Source organism: Equus przewalskii, chromosome 18, assembly GCF_037783145.1.
Source record: "Equus przewalskii isolate Varuska chromosome 18, EquPr2, whole genome shotgun sequence".
Lineage (NCBI taxonomy): Eukaryota > Metazoa > Chordata > Mammalia > Perissodactyla > Equidae > Equus > Equus przewalskii.
The window spans coordinates 10,325,682-10,334,005 of record NC_091848.1 but is presented as its reverse complement, the minus strand read 5'-3'; the positions used below and the strand labels follow the sequence as shown (position 1 = coordinate 10,334,005).

The 8,324-nt window shown below is 38.6% G+C and overlaps 1 long non-coding RNA gene across 1 annotated transcript; it reads left to right on the top strand.

The window, feature by feature from the left end:
- Window positions 1–1,490: 1,490 nt before the first annotated feature.
- LOC139076985 (uncharacterized) lies at window positions 1,491–5,245 on the top strand. The gene is made up of 3 exons (XR_011529070.1): window positions 1,491–1,806; window positions 3,499–3,634; window positions 4,943–5,245. It is a non-coding gene; the product is annotated as an uncharacterized lncRNA (long non-coding RNA).
- Window positions 5,246–8,324: the final 3,079 nt, after the last annotated feature.

The window sequence follows — 8,324 nt, the reverse complement described above, 5'->3', positions numbered from 1 at the left end:
CACAATTGAGAAATTGTATGGAAAAATAAAATTAATGAAATTAAATACCTACATTTGCGACTCTACTTACAAAAGAGAGGACAAAAGGGGAGAAAAATACTGTATTTATTTGAATAATTCACTCTTTTTGGCTAATAACTAACTGTTCAAATAAGAGGGGAGGAATTAGTGAACCATATTCTCATACATCAGTGGTACTAATAACACTACAAGCTAGCGCGTGTGTTTTCTTCCAGGACCTTGCCGGAGTTATCACTGTTTGTCCCACAGCAACAGTTCTTTCAGAGCCAAGTCCCTGAAAAACCAACTAAAGAGTGAAAATAGAGTTGCTTTTTAGGAAGCCTTCGGTTGCTCACTCCTGTCAACAATACAGGCTACGGCGTTTGTATGGGCAATAAAGGCAGTATTGGTGCATCAGATAGAAGAAGAAAGAAGTTAACACAACATGAAGGAAGAATGGGAATTAAATGATGAACCTTCCTTTTATCACATGATTACTTCCCCTTGAATACGGACCCACGCAGCTGGAGTTCGCTGGGGAAAAAGACATTTTGCAGTCACCAGAATGACCTTTTACCATGTATGTCAATTTATGTCACTCCTCCATGCAGATCCCTCCAATCCCTCCCACCTCGCTCAGAGGGAAAGCCAGAATCTTTACACTGGTTCACCAGTCCTGCCTGACGGGGCCTTCCGTCACCTCTTGAGTTTCACCTTCAGTTCCTCTTGCCTTGTTCACTCTGCTCCAGTGCCAGGGCCCTCTTTGCATTTCCTCCAACATGGCAGGCATTTCCCCAAACTCGGGATTTACGCGTGCCGTCCCCTGTGCCTGGATTATTTTCCTTTCACACATCCACACTGCTTGCTTCCTTAGATCCTTCAGGGCTTTATGCAAATGCCTTCTTCTGAGAGTCTCTTCTCTGACTGCCCGTGAGACCTAATACTTCACAATCCAGTGCTGAATTTGTCTCTTTAGGACTGATTACTCTCTAACATGCTACAGGTTACGATTACTTGCTTATTGCCTAAATTTCTAAAATGAAAGTTCCACAGGCTGCAGAAGCTACTGTCTCTTTGGTTCCCAGCTATATCCACAGCACCTAGAACAGTTCCTAGTACATAGAAGAAATCAAATAAGCTTTTGGTGAATAAGCGAATAACTAAATGAATACTAGGAAGATCTGTCTAGGAGCTGAATGTGTTGAAATTGCTTGTCAGAAAGCCAATAGCATTACAAAGCTTTTGTAAATCTCCTGAATGTGAAACTTGTTTGCTGGCTGTTGTTCTATAGAAATTTGAATGTGTGGTGGATATTAATTTGCAGATTCTGTAGCTCTTTCGTTTCTCTAAATTGTATTTCTGCTCTGAGCCAATATCTGGCTGAAATGATAGGAAAGTCATTATTATTCATCGCTGGGCCTCCCTCTCCTTTGCCAGGGTTGTGTAAAGGTCCTGGGAATCTAATGAGGTGAGGTCTAGAAAACTTGGCAAGGGCCTCTGGTTTCTTTCCGCTGAGGCGATGGCTGCTGTACTTGGTGCCGCTTTGGAGGCAGTCTGCTCTGCTCCATCCCTGCCAAGCTCTGACGGCAGAGACTCTGCCAAATTACCAGCCTTGGTGTCTTGGATCCAAGCTCCCTACGTTCACCGTGGCGTCATGCCTCTTGCAGCGTTGCTACCTGCCAGGGTTGCAGCAAGGGAATGGGGGCTCAAAATCCAGAGGACTCGTTTCTCCCAAGGGCAGCTCCCCCTCCTCCTCTCCTCTCTGGAGGAGTCTTGTGAGATCTCCATTTAAAAGCCTTTAAAAAGGTAAGGTTGGTCTCACTCGCTCGTGCAGGGTGGGAAAAGGAGACGCTGAAGCAGTCAAATTTTCTATTTTAAAACACCATTTTGTAATAAATGATTTTCTTAGTTTTATTAAAGGAAAATTCTGAGGTGAGGTTAGGGGTTTCGCCAAGGGCTGACTGAAAATTACGCCAGGACACACTTTCTGAAATAAAAGAGAACCTTAGGGTTTGAATAATGACAATGGCTAAACAAATCTGATTCAGACAAAGTTTTCTGAGAAAATATATAATGAGAGGTCATAATACAAAGTTTAAATCGCAATAGAAAACCAGGTATTTGTAACATAAAAGTAAATGTATTTTAAAGGAAAACACTAGTAAATTGTTTTAAATGAATAATTTGCTAATTAAGTGCAAATGAGAAATAATTTTTAAAAAGATCATGTTGAGGCTGGCCCCGTGGCCTAGTGGTTAAGCTCAACATGCTCTGCTTCAGTGGCCTGGGTTCAGTTCTCCATCACAGAACTACACCATTTGTTGGCAGCCATGCTGTGGCAGTGACCCACACACAAAATAGAGGAAGACTGGCACAGACGTTAGGTCAGGGTGAATCTTCCTCAAGCAGAAAGAGAAAGATTGTCAACAAGACAATCAACAAGATTTTTTTGAGAATATTCATAAAATACTAAATATAATGGGGAAAGATGATGCTATATGTAGACTTTTTTGTTTTAACATCTAGGTATTCAGCTGTGTCCCAATTTAGTACAAATTCTCAGCATTTTCTTCATTGCAGTCATTGGATTGGGTGTAAAAGAATAACGATAATGATTATTATTACAATATTACAAATTATTACAATATTATTACAAATTCTTCATGAGAAGGGACAGTTATTGAAGAGGAAACTTGCCCAAGGCCACACACCTAGTAAGTAGTAGGACTGAATCCCATCACACACAGTCTTACTCCAAATCTTCCCAGCTTGAGCATTGTAAATATACCTCCATATACTTGTTTCAAGGCCACTCTGACTTGGTGTGGTGGATAATTTTATGTGCCAACTTGCCTAGGCTATGATGACTGATTGTTTGGTTGAACACTAGTCTGAATGTGCTATAAAGGTATTTTTCAGATGTAATTACCATCTACAATCAGTTGACTTTAAATAAAGCAAAGTACCCTTGATATTGTGGGTGGGCCTCGTCCAATCAATTGAAGGCCTTACAAGCAAAGACTGAAGTTTCCTGCAGAGGAAAGAATTCAGCCCTCAGAATGCAACATAGAAATTCTGCTTACATTCCTGGTCTTTGGATTCAAGGTAACATTAACTCTTACCTGAATCTCCAGCCTCCTGGCTTGCCTTGCAGATTTTGGACTTGCCGGCCCTTATAATAATCACATAAGGCAATTCCATAAAATAAATCTTTCTCTCAATCTCTCTCTCTCTCTCATTGTATGTGTATATATATTTATATACCACACCATCATTTCAAATGCATTAGTCAATTAGCATCTAATTGAAATGATGGTGCAATTAACTGTCAAAGTGAGTTCTGCATTTGCTGCCAGTGTGCAAACTGTTGGTTACTGGCTTGCAACAAGACAATGCACAGAAAGTATAGAAAATGAGAGTAAGTATTTAGAAACTAACATAGCAATTGGCATACCACAGTGTCCAAGCTCCTGACTGTAAACTCATCTTGTTTAACAGGCTCTAGATCAGCTCAGATGCCCTTGAACACGCACTTGTGTGATGATTTGCTGTGGTTCAGCTGCATCTTAGTCACGTGATATTTTAAAATTGTTTGTCAACTATAACCCAAAAGTATATAAAAATCTGAGAACAGGTAGGCCTTAAGTATTTATAAATTGTTATTTGTACTTATTTTACTTTTTAATTCGGAATTTTTAAATTTACAGTTTTACATTGTGGGCTATGTTTGAGAAGTAAAATTTATATTATTTATATTTAATTCTCATTTAAAAAACAGCCTTTTTCTGAACCTAGCTTGCCAGGTGTTTGTTTTTCATCATGAGAGAAGACATTTTTTCTGAATATGGCAATAAAATATAAGTGATGCATAAGAGAGGAAGACCAAAAGAACCCAAACTAGTTTTAATTAGAGATATGATGCCTTATGTACAGAGTTCAGTTTTGTGGCCACTATTGATGGAGAAGTGCAAAAACTTTCATGTGTGAATTGTCAAATCTACTGGCTAACAAAGTAATGAAATCATCAAAATTTAAGCGGGATTTGCATTCATATCGTCAAGAAATGCATTTAAATCTAAAAGAATTCCTTGAAAGAAAAAATATTGAAATAAAAAGCTGACAAGAGTACATGTTCACTGTTTCACTTATGAACCTTGGTTCTTTCTGGGTTGCCTACACTGTAGCAGTACGTACAATTGCCGAGGCTTAAGAGAAAGATATGATTAAAGATTTTTGCTTGGAAAGGTTGGGTGACTTTGCCATAAAGAGGTAGCTGAAGTCCTTTCTAATCATGCCACAGCTTGGCGTATTCAGGAACTGACAAGTGATATAGAAAACTAAGTCAGAAGAAATAAAACTAGCAAAGTACTTTTCACTCCAAGTTGACAAATGCACAGATATCGCCAACATGGCAATTCTTTTACACATATGCGATTCGAACATGATGGTAATTATTCTGCCAGCAAATGCGGTTCAGAGTTTAAATTTAGCATGGGAATAAATTCTGATGGCACGGTTGTAACGATAGGAAAATAATCCGGAATAGTTGCCCAGATTGAGGAGCTTGTGCCAGAACGTAAGTCAAACTACTGCTTCCAGTGTTCCTAAAGTCTTGCCTCAAAGAAAAAAAAGTCAACTAAACAAAACAGCAAGGTAAGTAGTAAAAATGGTGAATTGCATAAAGGCAAATAGGTTAAATTCAGGATTATTCCCTTAGAAGTTGCTAAGGAAGGTGACCATAAACAGCTATGCCTGCTGACATAGATGTCTACGGAGGGGGAAGTTCTGTCAAGATTGCTTGAGTTAAGAAAAAACTCAATGTTTTTGCCATGTTAGAAATGAATTTGGTCTTGACTTTTTAAAGATCTTTAACAAGATGCAGACTTATTTACTTGTCTGATATCTGAGATAATTTTAATGATGTTTAATTTTTACATGCAAGGAAGGAATGCAACATGTTTTATAATGGAAGATGAGGTCAAAGGGCAAATGAACATCAGAAGATTGGAAGAACAATTCCTGTGACGTAAGCGATGATCTTGACGAAGCACGTCAGCTCAATGAAATTTCAATGGTTTGTTTTTGGACAGGGAAAATGAGGAAGGGGGCACGTCTGCTTTAGGATATGGAAACACATCTATCACATAAGCAATTACTGTTGTTCTATTCACCTTGGTTTCTCGTTCTATCTTACTTGGCTCCCCTTTGTTTAATTTCCCAAAGATTAAAGATAGCACAAATAAAGAGTGTCGTTTAATATTGATTACTTTGCTTTGCTGGAAGCTTTTCTCCTTTGGTGTTCTTTCTTCGTCAGTAAATCCAATTTTCTTCCACTCTGCCATATGTTCCTAGATAATCTTTGATGATGATGTTGATGATGATGATGATGGTGATGAGGATGTGGATGAGGATGTTGATGATACTGCTATAGATGAGTATAATTTAAAAATCTAAAATACGTGTCCCTTCTCTTCTCTTCCTGGAATAGCAAACTTTACATTCAAGTACAACATTTGACCATCCCTGAAAGTGATGCACTTAGTCTTTTGAGATATCTTGATATAATGCCGCAAAAGCTTTTAAAATAGCATGTTAGTGGAGAAAGATGTTCTATCAAGAACTATAGTTATGTACAAGCTATTGCCCTAAATGATCAATTTTTACCTTTCTTGTTCTCCAACCTGAAACCTGCAGTAAGAAAAAAAAGTCTGATTCACTTACTCATTTAATGAACTCTTATAAACCAGAAGGTTTACACTTCTGACAAATGTGATTCTCTCTAATCCTTACTCTCCTGAAAAAAAGAAGGAATAGTCAATCTGTCCTGAAGATTAGTGCAGACATATGATGCCAGATCCTAGCTTAATGATCTGTATTAGAGCAGAAATACTGATATTTAGAAATTTTGAAACAAATAGTTGTACTAAATTTTTGTTCAGTTCTGTACGTGAGAGAACAACAAGGTCTGTCCCCTACCTTTCATCTTGAGTCAGCATTACGCACATGCACTCATCTCTCTCGCCTTCTTATAATCACCTTAATGTGAAATGCGTCTCTCCAGATACTGGACTTTCATAGGTTTAAAAGACTCTGCTATTAAGATGACACTCCAGTAGTTTCCGGGCTTTATGTTTATGTGGATGAGGAGGATGAAGTTTAAGTCTAGGCCACTAGTGAAAGTAATCTTCCCTTAGGGGCAGCATGTGACCAGTTGCCTTCTTGGCCTATTGTGAAGTCCATGCTGATTGAGGAAAACACACTCTGGGCTCCTGGAGAATGTCCATAAATGGGATCGCGGTAGATGGTAGATTCACACCGAAAGCTGTGAAGACTGGAGGTGATGTAGCAAGACCATGGGTTTGGTGGTCGTAAGACCTGGCATCGATCCAACCACAACACTTAGTAGCTCAATGGTCTCAAGGAAGTCATTAATCTCTCTGAGTCTCAGTTTCTTGAACCATATAATGGAAATAATATTACCTCATGGACAAGTTATGAAGATTGCATTCAATAATGTAACAAGAAATGTTTTGCACAGGATCCATAAATCCATTGCTTCATCGTTACAAGTACTCTGAATTTTACTCATGAGTTTGTTTTGCAGTTTACCCCTAAGGCTGCTGCGTCAATCAGTAGCTTTCAATAGGGAAATGGCCTTACTTGAAGTTTGTATAATTTTCTAAACTTTTCTTGACATTTTAAAGTCTTTTAAAATTTCTTTTTTGGGCTCCCCAAGGAACCTCATTTCAAATTCAATTTGAATGCTTTCTAGTGCATCTGCCTTTCCTCTGCTCAGGAATCTGCTCTGCTGTGAGCTGGTTGCTTACGCACACGGCTCCAGGTTGCCTGGCTCAGACTTCACCCAGGCCTCTCTCCATGGCCCTGATCTCTACTTAACCTCTGGGGAATCTACTCTGTCTGCCATCTCTCCCCCAGTCTTGGGGTCTAATTTGCTTCTTTCTTTCCAGGTGGTTAGAAAATACTCTACTCTTCACTTTCTTCTTTCAGGGAAGGTCTCCTAGTGACCGAGTTCAGGTCTCTACTGAGAGAGTTCTCGTAGACTCACCACACATTTCCCACCTCTCAGCCGCTGCACCCACACTTCCAGTCTGCTGCAGTTTTCCCTGGCACAGGCTACGTTGCTGAATCTCATCTATCATGCCAGGCTCTTTCCTCATTTACGGGGATTATTCTTTCAGTGACCCCACTGGGGCTTTCTCCAGGCTAGTGTTTCTTGTCCCTCAGAGCAAACTAGATTCAGGTTGTCTTCTATGAGCCTCCTGGGCTGTATGCAAATCAGAGATTGTGCCTAGACGCTGGTGGGTATACCAATAAACACCTTATGACAAAGTACCAGAACCTCACCTCAGACCCCCATTCACTACAAACAATTGGAGTGAAAATAACAGACTTGTTTGGAAAATAAACAGTATATATAACTAGATAGACAGTATCAGAATATGTAACTCCTCAAAAAATCTTCTTTAATCTTAATACAGGTCCTGGTGAATTGACTCTGTTATCACTATAAAATGTCATTCCTTGTCTCCAGTGGCAGTTTTCGTCTTAAAGTCTACTTTTTCTGAGAGTAGTAGTATGTTCTTTCTAGCTTGCATATTGCGTCTTTTTCTATGCTTCTACTTTCCACCCATTGGTGTCTTTGAATCTAAAGTGTGTCTTGTATAGACACATATAGTTGGATCCTTTAAAAAAAATTCTTTGCCTTTTAATTGGGTGTTTAATTCATTTACAACTAATGTAATTAATAGGAAAGGGTAGTAAGATATGGCCAATCAAGATCAATTGTTCACCCAATTCAAAAAAGACGTTATAGACCCTGTCTTTACATGTAGATTCAGCCAATGCAAAATAAAATATTTCCACTCCCAAACAGTATGATTTGGTAATTTCCTTTTTTCCCCCTTTTTAAGCGCTTGTAATTTTTATTTGATCAGCCAGTCCAACTGAGGTCTGACCCTCATGCACATTTTCCCAAATAAATGTTTTCTCAATAACTTCATCTGAATCTTTGCTTAACAGCTTCTTCTTTACTTAAATAGAAGTATTTTAGAAGGAAGCTTTGTATGTATTTAAATAGAAATCCTACCTGCCATATATATGACGTATTGTAAATATAGTGAAAATAAAATATTGCTATTAAATAGTAGCTAAATATTGTTGCCTGCTTGACACTTTAAGCCTGAAATTTACCACCTCTTTCTTAAAATACATTAGCAAGTATTAGTGATGTAGTAACGATACCCCAGCACTAAGCTGAGATTTTTCTTCCTGACTAACCAAGAAAAATAAAACAATTACAATGG